At 35.2% G+C, this 17,500-nt stretch overlaps 1 long non-coding RNA gene across 6 annotated transcripts in view; it reads left to right on the top strand.

Annotated features, from left to right (window-relative positions):
• The window catches only part of LOC106879245 (uncharacterized), a 605,185-nt gene that overhangs the window by 510,554 nt on the left and 77,131 nt on the right, over positions 1 to 17,500 (top strand). For all 6 annotated transcript variants that reach the window (XR_016244547.1, XR_016244550.1, XR_016244540.1 and 3 more), the window contains one exon: positions 9,462 to 9,512. This is a non-coding gene — a long non-coding RNA (uncharacterized LOC106879245). The remainder of the gene's footprint in view (positions 1 to 9,461; positions 9,513 to 17,500) is intronic.

Here is a 17,500-nt window from a genome sequence, read left to right on the forward strand (position 1 = left end):
CAAGTCATGCACATTATTATTGGAAAAAATGTTTATGACTTGAGTTGTTTGCCTTGCCTTAACATTTGTTATCCTCATTAACAATTATATACCCGCTATATCGGATATTTACAATGAATCCATAACTGCCGTCTCAGTTATAATCTTGGAGCCCTAATAATCCTAATAATCGTTAAAGCACTTACCTAGAGTGCCTAATCGTTTAGATCACCTGTGATCAAAACCCCCATATTTTGTGTGTGTATATATATATATATATATATATATATATATATATATATATACAAAATAAGGAGCTTTTGTAATACATATGTATGCATGTAGTGTTTGTGCATACCTGGATTCTTAAATCAAAATTGAAGTCTACATTTGTGTGTATATATATATATTTGTATATATATAGAGAGAGAGGGGGGAGAGAATGAGAGAGAAATTAGTTACAGGATTCGCTAGAATCTAGGCATATCAACATGTAGTGCGCCAGAAATGGCTACGTAATATGAGATAGGGTTTACAGTGAAGTAAAAAAACGATAATGACAGTATCAAATTTTGATAGAAATAATATATGAGTATATATATATATATAGGAGTGGCTGTATGGTAAGTAGTTTGGTTACCAACTACATGGTTCCGGGTTCAGTCCCACTGCGTGGCATCTCGGGCCGACGAAAGCTTTGTGAATGGATTTGGTAGACGGAAACTGAAAGAAAACAGTCGTATATATACGTATATATATATATGTGGGTGTGTGTGTGTGTTTGTGTGCGTCTGTGTTTGTCCCCTCACCATCACTTAACAAAGGATGGTGGTGTGTTTACATCCTCGTAACTTAGCGGTTAGACAAAAGTGACCGGTGACTGAAAGAAATAAAAGAATATGTACTATGTACACATACATATGTATATGTGTGTGTCTCTCTGTCTTCGTCCTTGGACACTGCTTGGAAACCGATGAAAGTATTCCCGTAACTTAGCAGTTCTTCAACAGGGTTCGATAGAATAAGTAGCTAGGCATGAAAGAATATAAGCATTCGGGTCGATTAGAACAACTAAAAGTTCTTCAAAGCGTCCCCTAGCACGGGCGCAGTCATTAGACTGCACCCGTATTGGGTACGACAAATAAAGAGACGATAAAAGATAGCCTTATATATAGATGTACATACGTCATCATATATATATCCATACATACACACTCATACACACACACACACACACACGCACACACACACACTCATGCACACATACATAGTTTATGCATTTGTCTTGCAAGATTGTTAATGTGAAATAGACACAAATTGTGTTGTCTTGGAAGTGTCATTCGGCTAAAATACAATAATAATTGTAATAACATCAACAACAATAATATTTTGAAGTGGAATAAAGAAGTGGATTTTAACCTGTGCGTGTCTTATTATTGGTGCAATGATGTTCCCAAGAGACAGTATCTATATAAGATTCTTTATTCATATATAATACTTTATTAATAAAGCTGCAAAGATATCACAAAAAACCGTTACTCAGAGTTTCGCGTTCCCGTTCGTCGGACAGTTTTTGGTTACGGGAGCGTCTTTGCAGCTTTATTTATTAAACATATTACTGCACCTCCGATATTCCAGGACTATTTTTTCCACTTTGTATCACATTTGTGTCCTTACTCTGGTTGATTGATAGATAGATAGATAGATAGATAGATAGATAGATAGATAGATAGATAGATGAGCCGACGTTCCCAATGACATCTGGATAGAGGGATTGTTTGATAGATAGAAAGACATACAGATAGATAGATAAACAGATAGATATTTAGATAAACGGGCAGACAGGTGGAAAGACAGACAGACACACGGACAGAAAGACAGACACACAGATAGATATATATTTAGATAGATAGAGGGATTGTTTGATATACAGAAAGACAGACGGATAGATGGATAGACAAATAGATATTAAGATAGGACGGACAGATAGGTGGAAAAACAGACAGGACAAACGGACAGAAAGGTAGATAGATAGATAATTTTCTTTTATTAGCCACACAGGGCTGCACACAGAGGGGACAAATACAACTGTAGAGCTTTTTCTTTAAAAAAAATTTTTTTTTTTTTTTTTTAAATGGGGTTATCGTATATCACAGAAAATGTCAATTGTGTAAAATGGGGTAACATTAGGTTTATCCATGGAGAGAAAAGCCTACGGAAAAGACCATGGTAAGCTCAGCAGGAAATAGACACATGAGAGCGAAGTGCTCTCTCTCTCTCTTTTTTTTTTTAATTATTTTTTTTTTTTCGATTTATAGGATCATGCTCAAAGAGGTATCGTCACTCGCACGCACCATCTTTGCTACATTCACCCACCTCTTAATGAAATTTCACGAGACAAAAACTGATAGATAGATAGATAGATAGATACGAAAGCTTACATACTGTTATTTTGCACCGTCAGTTCCTTTGCTGTTAAGTGTCTCATGGACTAAGAGGAATTTCCAAACACATTTTCCCCTGAATATAGCTCGTTATTCTTGTTATCTTACATTAGTGATGGAAATGATGTTGGTGTTACAGTTAATGATGTTTTTTATTACTTGCTACGGATATTGTTGATTCATTTCCTATAGTTGCTGCTGCTGCCGCTGCTACCGCTGTTGTTTTATATCGATTATGCTCCCTATAGGGCCAGATTCTGTGCAGATGCTTTAAATAGCATTATAAAAGAAAGAAATAAATATTGTTCGGACAGTTTATTCACGTAAAAAAAATTTGAATTCTGAATCGAAGCGAAAGACTCATTGTATTCATTTCTCTATAAATGTGTGAGCATATATGTACGTACGTATGCATGAATATATATATATATATATATATATATATATATATAATGTGTGCATGTACACGTACGTATATATACATATGTGTAACTACATTTGTATATTTATACATATCTGCATATATATATATATATATATATATATATATATATATATATATATATATATGAGAGGTATAGATAGATAGATAGATGGATAGGCATGTGTGTAGAGATATAGCGAGAGAGAGACAGAGAGGGAAATGACAAATAATTATGTACATCCAAATCAGTTTACCAAGAAGGTCTGAAGCTGGTTGCAATAATAGCTAATTTTAGCATTTTTAAACTCTTTCTAGTTTCTCGCGGCGGAGAGGCTGAGGAAGGAAAATACAAACTTTTGTTTAATTCTTTTCGAAATACATTTGCAGTGTCTGGAAAAAAACTAAAATTACGTGATTTATTCAAGAGTACAATCAACGCCTCAAAAATACTCAACGTAAAATCAATTCATATTTATATATATATATATATATATATATATATATATATATATATATACATACATATATATATATATATATATATATATATATATATATATATATATATATATATATATATATATATATACATACATATATATATATATATATATATACATACATATATATATTATATATATATATATATATATATATATATATATATATATATATACTCGCACACATATATACTCACGCATATATATGTACACATATAAATCTATATATACATACATATATACGCGTATACATCTATATATATATATATATATATATATATATATACAGGATGAGATGGGTAACCCGTCGCCATTTTATATTATTAAATTCGCGCATGCGCAACGTTTGCTTTCGATTTTGTCGACTACATGGTATAGTAGGGACGGTTGGTATCCGTCTGCGAGCAAAACAGCCCCATGACCCAATTTGTTCTGCCAGAAATTTGGAAACTGTATGCTGTACTGCTTGGCATTCGTGCATGAAGGTCCAATACAAACATTTCAGTGTTTGGGTGTTAATCTGAGGACATCAACCGAGAGTGATAAAAATCAAACTTCCAGTCAATATCATGGTGTTTGGAGTAATCGTTAGTGATGGAGATGTTATGCATCCGTTCGTCTTGCCACACGGCCTCGGACTCAACACGGAGGTCTACATCAAGTACCTGGGGGAGATAGTGCTGCCCTGGATCTAGAGGGTTGCTAATGGAAGATCCTATGGCTGACAACAGGACTGCACAATGCCATACAACCAGGGGAAACCAGTCATAGTCTGCAATAACCTTATCCCTAACATCTGGCCACCTAAACTCCCCAGGCTGTAACCCCTTGATTATTATGCGTGGGGCGCATTTTAACAAGAGACCTTGCTCCTTGTAACACCAAAACTCTTTGTAACACCAAAGATGAACTGAAGGCCAAGATTATGGCAGCATTCACCAACTTTAATAAGGAGACCGTGCAGGAGATTCCTAAGTCGACTGGATGCCGTGGTTGAATAATCTGACGATTTTATTGAATAAATTTTCTCTGTAGTATTTCAAGATATTCTTATGAAATTTCGGTAAATATATCTGTTAAAATAAGCTGTCAGTATTGTTTTCATTTTTGCGTAATTTAGACGACAATATACTCCCCGCAATCTGTGTGTTTATATATATATATATATATATATATATATATATATATATATATATATATATATATATATATATATATATATATATATTTAAACTATTCATGTGTGTCTATGAGTGTAGACAGAAATAGACAAATTTGTATTATCCATAAATACGTACGCAGAATCTAAAATCTATAGACGAAGGTAGCCATAGTTATAGATTGTCTAGGCTTAAACAGTGTTAACAGGAGAAATGTGACTGCATTTATTTATGTTTCACAAATAAATAAACTAAAACTGTTGCGTATGGGAACATGTATTAAAATGTTTCCGTATCTATCAATATTCAATTCATGAATATGTATGGTGCACTCACAGTCACCTACACGTCCACATGTATAGATACACATATCATTTGTGAATGTGTGTGTGTGTGTGTGTGTGTGTGTGTGTGTGTGTGTGTGTGTGTGTGTGTGTGTGTGTGTGTGTGTGTGCAGATGTATAAGCGTATATATACATATATACATATATGTATATATATATACATATATGTATATATATATATATATATATATATATATATATATATGTGTGTGTGTGTGTGTGGGTGTGTGTGTGTGTGTGTATGTATGTATGTATATGAATTGATCGAGTCACTGCTAGGGATATCAGAAGTCCGAATTTTTATATTCCAAAATATCATATCAGACTATGGATGATTAAATTATAACAGGTATTATAGTCCATTGTTGTTATTATAGTGCATTGTTGTACCACTCACGACACATTATATTTTACAAACAATACACAATGCTTCAAGCGAACTACATTTCTCTCATAAATGTGTTTATGTGTGTGTATATATATATATATATATATATATATATATTATATATATATATATATATATATAGGTGTGTGTGTGTGTGTGTGTGTGCGTGCGTATGTATATCCATATGTATATATCTGTATATGTATATACATATGTATACATATACGTGTATACATATATGAATATATATGTATACATGTATACTTATATAAATATATATATATGTGTACATATATATATATATATATATATATATATATATATATATATATAATATATTGTGTGTGTGTTTGTGTATGTATATCCATATGTATATATCTGTATATGTATATACATATATATGTATACATATGTATATACATATATATGTATACATATGTATATACATATATATGTATACATATGTATATACCTATATATGTATACACATATATATGATGTGACACTCCGTCGGTAACGACAACGAGGGTTCCAGTAAGTGGCTTAGCACTCCACAGATCAGTGTACCCTTAACGTAGTTCTCGGGGAGATTCAGCGTGACACAGTGCAGGTACAAATGCAGGTACAACAGTAATAGCAAGAAAGAGTGAGAGAAAGTTGTGGTGAAAGAGTTTGGCACTAACCCTTGTCGGAGCCTCGTAGATCTGTAAGTGTTGCTCAATAAGCACTCACAACGCCTGGTCTGGGAATCGAAACCGCGAGTCCGTTGCCCGAACCACTGGGCCATTGCGACTCCACTATATATATAAGTTGTGTGTGTACGACTCCACTGTATATATGTGTGTATACGTGTATATATATATGCTTGTGTATATACATATGTGGTTTTTATACATATCTGGTTTTTATTATATTTTTAACAGTCAATTCGTCCACACCCATCTTTAATATATTCCTCTTACCCCGAACCATAGCCACTTTCTTCATACCCCTAGGATACTTGGTATTATTAAATCATATGATTCATAGCTTTCCTTTCCGATTTTAACGCATACACATACAATATATATATGTGTGAGTACGTTCTTCATATGTTTTTGTGTGTATCTAAATATTTGTCCACAAACGTAACTAACTTATCTCACTTGTAAGTTGATTTTGCAGACGGAATCTGAAAGGAAGCCCATTGTACATATGTTTGTGTGTGTGTGTGTGTGTGTGTGTGTGTGTGTGTGTGTGTGTGTGTGTGTGTGTGTGTGTGTGTGTGTGTATGAGTCGGTGTGGATGTTTTTGTGTTTGCCTCCACCACTACATGACAGCCGATGTTGGTCTGCCTGAACAAGTCAGTTATTGGACTGCATGGCTGCAGTCTAATAAATGAAACAAGTAAAATGAAAGATGTATGTGGTACTCTCGCTGGTCCTTGTAGGCATGAATTTTCTTCTGCCTTTCATATCCATTGTGTTTTTAACACACCAAACCCATAGCTAGTGTTAGCTCAGGATAAATCCTGCAGCAACAGGCCGATCGATCATGTGTGTATTTTAATTATTCCATAAAGATAGCTATTTCAAGTAAATACTATTTCTGTGGCGTATAGTAGATATGTGAGTGTGTGTTCGTGAGTAATCGTTTGTGAATGTATGTAAAAAAACTATATATGCATATATTCATACCAATATATATGTGTGTATGCATCTGATATATATGTTTGTATCTATATATGTGTATATATATGTATGTAGAAGATTGAAAAGAAACACGAGTTCACATATATAGGGGAAAAAAAGTCAAGGTAGAAAATGCTAAAATAATTTTATAAAAAACATTTCGGTACCGGTTTCAGTCATTCGGACGTTTTCAACTCTAAGAATGGAAAACAATTAAATTTTGGAAAAATGAAATGAAAAGTTTTTTTAAAAGAATATTTGCATAGTATTCAAATACAAGGGGCATTTTCCTTGTTTCTGCCTGTCTCTGTCTTTCTTGCTTACTCTTGTGGGTTCAAAGCCGTTGTGAATTCTTGGCGAAGAAGAAGGAAGGGAGGGGAGGAGGAGGAGGAGGAGGAGGAGAAGAAGAAGAAGAATGTGGGATGGTATTATAGTAGTAGGATGTTAAATGGTCAAGTGACCTAAAAGTGGCTCGTTGTGGATTATAGCAGTGATTGGGACTGTTTTTAATGAATTCTTGGGTATCTCTTTTGAATGTATCGTTTTTTTATATTTGCGTGTATGTTATTCTAAGGTCGTGGTGGATGTTATGTGTTGCAGATGCGTTCAAAAGGGGTCTGTATTTTGTGATAAAGTGAGACTCTTTACTAATTCGTTGGCTACAGGTTGCATCGTCCCTGAATTGATAGAGGGAAAAAATTCTGAAGCTTGGATTTTTGTTATTGACGCAAATATCGATGTGCTAGCTGAATGCTATTTTCTGGGTCTTTTGGATTTTTTATCTGGGATCTGTGCAGAGCCATCCTTTGACGAAGGAAAATAAGACAAGGTAGAAAATGCTCAAATAATTTTATCATTTTAGAACTCGAATTTCTGGGTGATTACCCGTCTTCAGCGTGTGTTAACCACCAGCTCAGCTGGTGATATATTGGTATATATAGGCAAATTATATATAGTTGTATGAGTATATACATGTAGATGTGTGTGTGAGTGTGTAAAAGCTTACATATACACATGTGAGTGTGTGTATAATTTTCGCATCAATAAACATTGTCTACGATCACTATCAATAAACAATCTCACTAGAAATCTTAATAAAATTTGAGAACAAGATGACGAACAAGATTTATTTTTAGAAACAAAGTTTTATTTTCAATATGTTTCCAAACGATTAAACCATAGTAAAGATTTTAAATAACCGCTGTGTTCACTCTTGTGTGAGAAACACTTCGTAATTTTCAAAGAACTCCATTGATAGTTGTCCCTTAACACTTCATTATCGTTTTATGAACTTTAATATATCCAGTAGTTTTTCCCTCTCTCTTTTTCTTTCGTAGGTCAAACCGTAAATTAGGCTTAAACAATCTAGCGTTGTTGATAATTTATTGTTTTACTTATATCCCTTCTAATATAGGTACCAGGCGTAAAAATTCCGTACGAAAGGACTTAAATGATTATATCGATCTCAGTTTTTAATTGTTAATTATTTCAGCGATTCTGAAAGGATAAAAAGCAAAGTTAACCTCGGTGTCATTTGAGCTCAGAAAAGTAAAGAAGGGCGAAATGTCCGGGAAGCTAACGATTATGTTAGCTAGCCAGCTTGAGGTTTAACGATCTAAACATAATCTGCAAAATTTCAGTAGGGTACTAACAAGACTTCAACCACACACTTATTGCTTAACAATTAGCTGCATTACCAATTGTACTACAGAGTCCCAACTTATTGTTTTACTTATATTATTATTATCAATCCTGTAGGGCGATGAGATGGCAAAATGGTTGGCGCACCGCACATGACGCTTAGCGGTATTTCTTCCCGCTTTTTACGCACTGAGTTCAATTTTCGCCGAAGCCTACTTTGCCTTTCTTCAAGCACTTTCCACAAAACTTCACGCTTTGTACCTTTCGGTCATACATTCTAAACGCATTCAAGGGTTTCATAGTTACCTTTATTGAACCTAGTGTGTGTGGTGTGTGCATACATACACACATACACTTTTATTCTTTTGTTTTAATTATGTGACTGCAGCAATGCTGGAGCCTTTAGTCGAACAAAGTGACCGACCCCAGGACTTATTTTTTGTAAGCCTAGTACTTATTCTATCGGTCTCTTTTGCCGAACTGCTAAGTTCCGGGAACATAAACACACCAGCAGTGGTTGTCATGCGACGGTTGGGGAGGCAAATACAGACACATACACACAAATATATGTGTGTGTGTGTGTGTGTGTGTGTGTGTGTGTGTGTGTGTGTGTGTGTGTGTGTGTGTCTTCGCTCATGATCCCATACCTGTATCGTTCATTTATCGTTGTTCTGCTTGGTTTTCTCCAGAATACCATGATTCTGATGAGGATAGCATTAATTCTTTTAAGTTGGTTTAATTTTTCCCAACCGATTAATAGATCGATTAAGTAAAACGATCAGTGAACACACCTATAATGACTACCGGAAACAGTTGTAAGTCAAATTTACTACAATAAAGAAACATGTTATGATGATATATATTATTCACAGTTTCGGGAAACGTTCTAATGCCTGTTTGTTTCATTACAGAATAACTTGCTTAACTCATCACTGAATCTGTTTAACGACATTTCTTTAAAGGTAAGTGAATGGTTTAATATTACGCAGGCACATTTTCACGACAGAAATTTATGTGTGTATGTATGCATGTGTGTATTATGTTTGTATGTATGGCATTGAGTTTATTTCAATATTTCTGGCCAATAAAGAGCCTGTTTCTAACCTAGATTTAAGGCTCCTTCATTAATATTTCAACATCAACAACTGGGTATGTTTGTATGTATGTGTGTATGTATGTTTGTATATGTGCAGATGTATTTATGTATGTTTGTATGTATGCTTGTATGTATGTATGCGCAGGGACGTGAAAATATCTGGGTTTGAGTGTATGAGAGAAAAGCACACGCCATGAAAGTGACAATGGCGGAGAAATATACGAAGACCAATGTACCCATCATGTATGTATGCATATGCATATGTGTGTGTGTTCGTTTGCGTGTGTGTGTGTTTGTGTGTGTATTTGTCTGTGTTTGTCTATCACACTTTCAATGAATCTAAGCACGTATACATACATACATGCACACTTATATATATACATGCAAATGTACATATCTACGTATCTATATCACTCTCTCTATTCCCCCTCTCTCTCTCTCTCTCTCTCTCTCTCTCTCACGCACTCATACACACTCAAACACAAACACGCATACATATATAAACACACTTTTTGTATAGATCCTTCCATCGTTTGCTCGATCGATCGACAGATTAAGTTAAAGTAAAATGCAAGCTGTTTATGCTGCTTTCTTCTGCTCTCGCATCGTATCGTCTTTTAAACTTCAGAAAATGCTTTACCATGCATAAATACATACATACATGTACTGCTATTTTTATCCCGACCAGGCAGTCCACTAATGCAACACTGCCCAGTGCTTCCCCCTTTTGGAGCAATGGTGCTGTTGCTGTTATGCCCATCCAAGCCAATCGGTCCAATAGCCGAACGCAGTCACTGTTAGTGACTGCTTTCTAGTTAAATCTCCGGCTTTGAAGCTACCCAGGGTACTCTCACTTCGGTATTTCTAATTGAGAAAGGCTAATGAGCTCGAAATATTTATTTCTCTATTGCCCACAGAGGGTGCAAACAAGGACAGACGAATGGATTAAGTCGATTACGTCGACCCCAGTGCCTAATTAGTACTTATTTAATCGACCCCGAAAGGATGAAAGGCAAAGTCGACCTCGGCAGAATTTGAACTCAGAACGTAATGACAGACGAAATACCGTTAGGAATTTTGCCCGGCGTGTTAACGACTCTGCCAGCTCGCCGCCTTAAATGAACTAGAAATATTGCGTTTGGGAATCCGATGGGGACAAGCACTGAGCAGATGTCGTGTTTTTTAACACATTTACCATAAGAAATCATTCCCCCCCCCCCACGGTAACTGCAGTGAATTTGCCTCCCGAAGTTTTAATATATGTCACAAACATATATTCAACCTAAAGTACATTTATATATACGTACATAAACACACGCATATCTTTTTATATGTCTATCTGTGTATCTCCTTTCTCTGCTCTCTCTTTTTCTCTTTCACTCTCTGTCTCTCCTCTCTCTCTCTCTCTCTCTCTCTCTCTCTCTCTCTCTCTCTCTCTCTCTCTCTCTCTCTCTCTCTCTCTCTCTCTCTCAGAAAATCTATTCCTGCCAATTCTTGTTTACGTTTCCTCTCACTCCATTTCTCGTCCATTGAACCATTGAAATCTGTATTCCATCAATTTTCTAAAACAGTCACCATTATCTCTCATCTCATCTTGTAATTATTATATTTCACCTGCACAAATTAATTGTTCCCCGCTTTTCACACTTCCATTACATTGCATTACTTTTATTTCTCACTTAAAATAATTATTTACGACTGCGGTTATATTTGATTACATATGTGCGTGAGCGTTTATAATTATACAAACACACGCTTGCAGACTCACAAGACACGCCATTCACGGACACACACAAATAGTCACATACGCATACGCACACACACACGTATCTGTATATGTGTGTGTGTGTATGCGTGAGTATAAATATGTATAAACACGCGCACGCGCGCACACAATCATGTGCTTTAAGTATCACAAAATGCTTCACCCATTCTGCTCAACGATCATATATATATATATATATATATATATATATATATATATATATATATATATATATATATATATATATATACTTATGTGTGTGTATATATATATATATATATATATATAAACAAATAGTAAATGAGTATATGCATATATACGTATAGGTATGTGCATACCGACATCCACCTGTATGTATAGGTGCATATCTGGGTACAGGACGTTGCAAACAAAACGTAGACGAGAAAACACACAAGCCACATAGAGAACATTCTACTTCATCAGCTACCCCCGTTTTAACACCGGCGTTTCGAAGAGCTGGGCGCAGGACGCATCGTTAAAACGGCTCTTCCCATGGACCGCAAATTAAATTTGTATACACAAATTAAATCTTGCCATGGAGGAATGTAGTGACGGACAAAAAACAAGACAGGAAAACAAACAGAAAAGGCTTTACGGCCAGACGAGAAAAATGATATGTGTATGAACGCTGTGAGGCAAGAACTTGAAAGTAGGGACGAAGTAGTTCGCGTGTTTGCTCGGCGATAGCCAAGGAAGAAAAGGATTATTGACCGGAAGCATGTGACCATGCCGGTGTAAGGGGAAGAGAGAGAGTGTGGTAGAGGGAGAAACACAGGGAGGAAGTAGAAGAATAGGTGAGCAACGAGAGGAAAAGAGAAAGAGAGGAAGTACGAGGGGGAAAAAAGAGATACGTAGTAGTAACAGAGGAAGAATGAGAGGGGTAAAGCGAGATACGTAGTAGTAAAGAGGAAGAACGAGAGGGGGGGAAAATGATAGAGGAAGAGAAAGAGAAAGAGATAGAGTAGCGTCGGAAAATATGAAGTTACGAAAACTACTTACAAATTGGAGACGCTTCGTTCAGTCATGTAAAAACAAATAGTAAATGAGTATATGCATATATACGTACAGGTATGTGCATACCGACATCCACCTGTATGTATAGGTGCATATCTGGGTACAGGACATTGCAAACAAAACGTAGACGAGGAAACACACAAGCCACATAGAGAACATTCTACTTCATCAGCTACCCCCGTTTTAACACCGGCGTTTCGAAGAGCTGGGCAGGACGCATCGTTTAAACGGCTCTTCCCATGGACCGCAAATTAAATTTGTATACGCAAATTAAATCTTGCCATATATATATATATATGGTCATGTGGATGTGGCTTGCGTGTGTACACACACGAACACACATTTATATATATATATATATATTTATATATATATATATATATATATATATATATATATATATATATATATATATATATATATATATATATATATATATATATATATATATACTAGCTGGGCCCCGTGCCGTCCAAAATAACGGCTAATTGTAGTATAAGGGACAAAACCAAGATTTTAGTTTAATAATTCTTTTATTACTAAATTTTTCGTGAAAAATCTATCCGCAACTAACGTCCTTTGACTGCCTGTTTCCTTCAAAAGAATTTTCAAGTTTTCCTTCCTTCTTGTCCGACTTAAGGCCACATAAAGCTGGCCGTGACGCAATACGGGAGCTGGCAAGTAAATACCAAATACACAGAGTTGAAACGCTGTTTGATTTTTCTTTTCAGCGTTGAATGTTTCATCATCCCATTTCCATTGTACACACACATACACACACACACACACACACACACACACACACATACACACGCACACAAACACACACACAAATACACACACAAATACACACACACACACACACACACACACACACACACACATATCTCCGTTTTACATACACAGACATAAGCTCATACAGAGTTGAGACGTTGTTCCATTTATCTTTTTGACCGTACAGTTTCCATCATCCCACTACGAAGTTTGCCATCACTCCACTTCCACACACACATATATATACACGTATACATACATATATATATACATACATACATATACATACATATATATATATACGTATATATACATACATATATATATATATACGTACATATGTATATACATACATATATATATATATATACATACATATATACATACATATATATACATGTATATATATATATATATATATATATATATATATATATATATATATATATATGCATATATATATATTCATATATATATGCATATATATGTAGATATATACATAAATATATATATATATATATATATATATATATATATATATATATATATATATATATATATATATATATATATATATATATATGCATATATATATATATATATATATATATATATATATATATATATATATATATATATATGCATATATATATATTCATATATATATGCATATATATGTAGATATATACATAAATATATAGGTATACCTATGTATATATGCATATGTATATATGCATATGTATATATATATACATAAATATATCTGTATATCTATATATGCATATATATATGCATGTGCATATGTATATGTATATACATATATATATCCTTATGCATATATGTATACATTAATATATATGTACATATGTATATACATGCATGCGTATGTATATATATATATATATATATATATATATATATATATATATATATATATATATATGCCTGTGCATATGTCTGTATGGAGGTTTTGTGTGTGTGTGTGTTTAACTGTGCGCATTTGTATATGTCAAACGTATGTACATACACACCCAAACAACGTATCTCTGTATAATTTGTTATTTGCAAGTTCTTGTGTCGTCGTGTGCTGCCCTGCATGTTTGTGTTTAGAACACTATGTTTGATTAAATGCACGTGTAAACATACATATGTTCGTATATAAATATACAAAGGTATCGTTAAGTGCAGCAATAGTATTCACATTAGATTTACAGACGTACAAACCTAAAACCATTTAATAAATGGGATTACGCAAACATGTCCCTTGCAGTAGATCTTTTTTCCCCCTTTTTGGTTACACATGGTTTCTTCAATTGGACATCGATTCAGATCACAGACTCCGAAATGATGCTCTGGAGACAGAGAAGAGTGAATTGCATTGCAATATCAACAAAGTGCTGTGAGAGTAATAATTTTGAACACCTACAAAAATGGTCATGCATATTATCAGCAATGTCTCACATACAGCAATTTGGAAATCGCCCTAAAAAGCTTACAAATGATGTAATTCCTATGGAGAATTTACAGGCAACACTGAGGATCGTTCGTCAATATTTGAGAATGATAGAGTCATATTGTCCTCTTAACATATGCTCCAAATTGTTTCCCCTTCTGATTTAGATGTCCTTTCTTTCCTTACTTTACTGTGCATTTTTCAACGTTATAGAATTTACATAATTTTACAAATGTAGTAATTGGCTTACTGCACAGACTGTCAGGTTGGCAGTGTAGCTAAGGGTTCGACCTCCGCTACAGTTATGGACAATACACTTAACTTCAGAGAAACGTCTCTCTTTTGTACATATATATTGTTCTTGGTATCTCCCTCTCTTTATCTCCCTCTCTTTATCTCTCTCTCTCTCTCCTTCTCTCTCTCTCTCCCTCTCTCTCTCTCTCTCTCTCTCTCTCTCTCTCTCTCTCTCTCTCTCTCTCACACACACACACATACACACTGAGTTCAAATTCTGCCGCGGTCGACTTTCCTTTTCATCGTCTCTGAGTCGAGAACTGCGACCGCTATAACCGACCACCTGTCTATTCAGTGTTGCTAACCTTGTACCAAAATTAGAATTATCAAACCACGGTATAACTTTTGACTAATTACTATTTATTCAGGTACCGACTTAATTATTGTTTGTTAAAATATTTACCTAGCCCTGCTTGACCTACTGATCTTGCGAGCAGCACTAATCATTTGTAAAGGCTTAGAAGCTATCGAGTCATTACGAGGTGCATTCTCTATAGTCGTTTCTCTCCAACGCCTGCAAGGCCTGATTAGATTACTATGAATTAAGTATTTGTGTAGTTTATACAGACAGTCCAAGCGTCACCAGTCCATCATCCTTTCGGACATGGTATATCTAGGACTAACATATCTAATGTGTCATCTTTCTGATGTGAAAGATGACTGAGCTGCTATTTCTATCCAGTTGAACGAGCCCATAAAAAGTGATATTAGAGGCACCCCCGCTGACTCTTTGACTGTTATACTGAGATGAGTGATGGGAGAGAGTTAATGAGTGTAAGAGAAAATGTACCAACTGGTGTATGTAATAGCATTAAAGTCGTGGTTCATAGAAAATCTTTCCTGCACAATTTAAATAATTATACGATAGGTAGATAGATAGATAGATAGATAGATAGATAGATAGATAGATAGATAGATAGACAGATAGATAGATAGATAGATAGATAGATAGATAGATAGATAGATAGATAGATAGATAGATAGATAGAGACATACATACATACATACATACATACATACATACATACATACATACATACATACATACATACATGGGTAACTTATTTTAGTCATTGGACTCCAGCCATAATTAGGCAACGCACTGAACTTAGTCAACCAAATCGATAACATCATTTACGTTTTTGCGTTTTTTTTTTACTCTGTTACATATACATATATGTATGTCTATATTTTTACGCTGATATAGTCTGAACAAATTTCGATTTTACGAACATTTCTTCAGTGCAGTATATATTAATCGTAGTTGACGAAAGAAATACAAAGTTGATGGACAAACATTATAAACGAGTAGACATTATATATATAAAATAGAATTCCTAGAGACAGGAAAATCCTTATGAGACACAGAACAAAGGTCTCAAACCAGTTAAATAGAGAACTGGAGGATAGGAAAAGGGCTAAATTAAAACTAACACTGTTAGAAATAGAAAACAAAATTAAACTCTCCCATGAAAAGGAGAGAGCAGAGAAGGAAAAGAGAGCAGTAGAAAGCATAAAAACAAACCCCAAGGCTTTCTATAGATTTGCAAAGGAGACTGCTACGGTGCAGTATAAGATAGGACCCCTGTTCCTGCCTAATGGCTCACTGACTGCAGATCCCACATGGATAAGTGAAGTGCTCAGTACACAATTCAAGAGTGTCTTCACCTCTCCTCTGAGTCACATGCAGATAAAGAACCCAGCTGATTTCTTTGACAATAGCACTCAGCAGAAGGGGACTGCATCCATTACCTACATCGACATTGAAGAGGAAGATGTGATAGCTGCCATAAATGAAATGAGCTCAAATTCGGCAACTGGCCCCGATGGTTTCCCAGCTGTCCTCTTAAAGTCGTGTAAACAAGAATTAGCAGGACCACTCCGGATACTCTTCCAGAGTTTCCTTTCAAATGGTAAACTTCCCAAAAAGCTGAAGGAAGGCACCATATGTCCTATCCATAAAGGTGGAAGCAGAGCAGAGGCTGGAAACTACAGGCCCATCTCTCTAACTTCACATATTAGCAAAGTCATGGAACGAATTGTCAGAAGGAGATTGATTGCGTTCCTAGAAGAAAATGACTTGCTGAATGAGACCCAGCATGGTTTCCGTCCAGGTAAAAGCTGCCTCACGCAGCTCTTGCAGCATTATGACTGGGTCCTGAAGCAGCTACTTGACCATTCAAATGTTGATGTGATATATCTCGACTTTGCAAAAGCCTTTGACAAAGTTGATCATGGCTTGATATGTCACAAGCTGCGAAACCTTGGCATAGCTGGTAAATTAGGAGAGTGGCTGCATGACTTCCTGAATGGTAGAAGTCAGACAGTTGCAGCCAATGGAGAACTATCTAGGGAAACACAAATATTGAGCGGTGTTCCACAGGGAACTGTTCTGGGGCCACTACTGTTCATAGTGGCCCTTCTGGACATGCCCACGGTCACTCGGAGAGCCACTGTCACTAGCTATGCTGATGACACAAAGATATCTCAGGCAATAAAGAATCCTGATGATATTGTAAGCCTGCAGAATGAC

This window comes from Octopus bimaculoides, chromosome 1 (assembly GCF_046866305.1).
Source record: "Octopus bimaculoides isolate indiv1 chromosome 1, ASM4686630v1, whole genome shotgun sequence".
Classification (NCBI taxonomy): Eukaryota; Metazoa; Mollusca; class Cephalopoda; order Octopoda; family Octopodidae; genus Octopus; species Octopus bimaculoides.